The sequence below is a fragment of the Myotis daubentonii genome, chromosome 2, assembly GCF_963259705.1.
Source record: "Myotis daubentonii chromosome 2, mMyoDau2.1, whole genome shotgun sequence".
NCBI lineage: Eukaryota > Metazoa > Chordata > Mammalia > Chiroptera > Vespertilionidae > Myotis > Myotis daubentonii.
Genome location: NC_081841.1, coordinates 116,007,733 through 116,010,821, shown reverse-complemented (window position 1 = coordinate 116,010,821; position 3,089 = coordinate 116,007,733). Strand labels below are relative to the sequence as shown.

At 40.3% G+C, this 3,089-nt stretch overlaps 1 non-coding gene across 1 annotated transcript; it reads right to left on the bottom strand.

The window, feature by feature from the left end:
• Positions 1-1,729: 1,729 nt before the first annotated feature.
• On the bottom strand, positions 1,730-1,858 carry LOC132229066 (small nucleolar RNA SNORA11). Its single transcript, XR_009451633.1, has one exon. It is a non-coding gene; the product is annotated as a small nucleolar RNA SNORA11 (small nucleolar RNA).
• Positions 1,859-3,089: the final 1,231 nt, after the last annotated feature.

Here is a 3,089-nt window from a genome sequence, read left to right as displayed (position 1 = left end):
TTGGTTTGTTTGTTATCTAAACAAAGATGGTGCATACTTTCATAATACTGCTGCTCATAAGTCTAGGCTTTTCAGGAGAATAGGTTCTAAGGGAAGATTAAAAGTTGGACTTCTTAAAGTGGTATAACACTGGGAATTAATTAAATCAAATGATGGTCAAAAGCAGATCAGGTTAGTGAGGAGGAACAGAAAACCCTACTGGGGAGTTGTATCTTCTAAATTTCTTTTATTCTGTATTGGACATTAGTACAAGTTTTGTAATAATAATAATATGTCAAAAGAAAGTTTTGGAATTTCACTTAATGAAATTTGTTGACAGCACATATTTCTATTCAACATAACTTTGTAATTTTTTTCCAGAGGGCTATATGAAAGTAAAGCATTACAGAATAATAGAGAGGAAAGAAGGGAGCATATAGATGTAAGCAATTAATAATCTTACTGTCAATACAGTTACTTAGAACAGAGCTATGCCATTTTAAAAGTTATTTCATTTCAATAGTCATTTAATCCCATAGATAGAACAAACATCCTTATTTTTTAGTCATTGCTTTAAATCTTTTAATTGTAACAGCACTTTCCAGGTGATCTGCATTCCCTCATGCTCAAATCTGATCTACTTATATAAAAACCATGGGTGGTGTTCATCACATCCAGAAGAACAGCCGTGACCAACCAGAAGGAAGTCAGTCCTACAGGGATTGTCTTTGAAATGGCTGTGCACCTCCCCCAAGCTGTTTCCTATAAGGGCGAGGTTTGAGGCAGGAACCCGCCCTCAAAGTGTGGACCCACTGAATCCTGGGTCGCTTTGCCAAGGGCTGCGCCCTCCCCAGCTGTTTCCTGGAGCTGCTTCTGGCAAGGGCGAGTTTGAGGCAAGAACCCGCCCTGGAAGCGTGGTTCCCTGGGAGTGTGCCGCGCCAGCATGGCCAGAGTTGAACCTGAGTGGGGGTGGCTGAAAGGCTTAGAAAAGACAGACAAGAGAATTAAAGCCAGGTCTCAGTGGGATGCTGCTTTTCTGAGAGACAGCAACCACACCCACAGCCATGCCTTTATTTTATAGCAGATGCTATGAGGCAAAGTAAGGGTGTGATCAAGTTGTTTACAACATTCTCCTGGGTTTCAATCCTACTCAACTACATGCACCTGAACTCTATCAAGCCTACATCATTCAGGCACGTGGGGCCACGTGTTCGGACCATAGGTTCAAGCTTACAACTACAGCTGTTGGCTATAATTGTGCTGGGAGGGCCCTGCCCTCCAAGCTGGGACTTGTACATGGCAATGAGAGGACTGTGCCCTCTCCTCAGTCCAAGGCTTAAACCTGTCCAAAACACTGTAGTGGCTCCCCACAATAAAGTTTTAATTCTGTTTCTTTGTTACTAATGTTGTGGCCCCACCCCATAACAAAGAAACAATTTCCAGAGGATGAGGCCCAGAAATCAGGATTTTAAAGATTCCCAGGTGATTCTGATGTGCAGCCAAGGTTGAGAACCACTGCTATAGATATTAAAAATATATCTAAACATGCAATTCTTTGTCCAAAAAATGAGCATGTTCAAAAATTAAATGAAGAAAATTTGGATATACTCGATGGAGATTTTCACACATATTTGAGTGATGATTCCATTGATTCCACAGATGATGCCGAAAAGGAAAATTTTCCCATCGAATTTCTTTCTTTTCTTTTCTTTCTTTTTTTTATTTTATTTTTTTTTTATTTTTTATTTTTATGTATAGGGCGTAATGTCACAGGAAGGCCATAGTATTCTGCTTCCCGTGAGGAGTAAGCCCAAGTTGCTGTTGTATGTATTGTATACAGTGAAGCCATTCTTCAGGAGCTCTGCTCTCTCCACACCCACGAACTTCTTAATAGTATTACTACTTCAGGAATGCCGTGTCATAAATTAAAATTGAAAGTGGGTGAAATCATCATGCTATTGAGAAAACTCAATAATAAATGGGGTCTTTGTAATGGTACCAGATTTATTATCAAAAGATTACGACCTAACATTATACAAGCTGAAATATTAACAGGATCTGCAGAGGGAGAGGTTGTTCTAATTCCAAGAATTAATTTGTCCCCATCTGACACTGGCCTCCCATTTAAATTGATTTGACGATGGTTACCCATGATGCCAGCATTTGGGATGACTATTAATAAATCACAAGGACAAACTCCAGACAAAGTAGGCATATTCCTATCTGAACCCGTTTTTGCACATGGTCAGTTATATGTTGCTTTCTGTTGAGTTTGAAGAGCATGTGATGTTACAGTTAAAGTTCTAAGTACTTCATCCAAGGGAAATTAGTCAAGCACTCTGAAAGTGTTTTCACACTTAATGTGGTGTATAGGGAGATATTAGAATAAGTTTAATCACTTTATCAGTCACTGTTTGCATCACTGTTGTTTTCATATCATGTTTTTGTTGTTTTCATATCATGTTTTTGTCATTTTTATATCATGCCTCTGTTGTTATATCCTTGTGTTACTGTTTATTTATCAATAAATTTATATATGATTTTCATATACATTTTACTGATTTCCTTTCATCTCTCACACTTCTATTATAGAGAAAGGGCAAATAGAAATATTAAAACATTTCTGCTAATTAATTTCCTTTTTTAAAAAAATTATATTTTATTGATTTTTTACAGAGAGGAAGGGAGAGGGATAGAGAGTTAGAAACATGGATGAGAGAGAAACATTGATCAGCTTCCTCCTGCACACTCCCCATTGGGGAATGTGCCCACAACCAAGGTGCCGGGGTCCAGCCCCAGCGGGTCCAGGGGTCCCCAAAGGTGTGGACGGAGTCGGCGAAGAAGGAAGGACACGGAGACAGTGTTCAGTTGATCAGCAGCCTAGCCAGGATCTCCAGCCAGGATCTCCAGCCAAGTTCTGGTCTGGATCTCCAGAGAGGTTCTGCTTCGGATCTCCAGCCAGGTTCTGTGTCCATGTTCTCTTGCTAGGTTCTCCAGGTTCTCCAGCCAGGTTCTGTAGCCATGTTCCCTCGCTAGGTTCTCCAGCCAGGTTCTGTCCAGGTTCTCCAGCCAGGTTCAGTCACCAGGTTCTAGTCAGGTTCTCTTGCCAA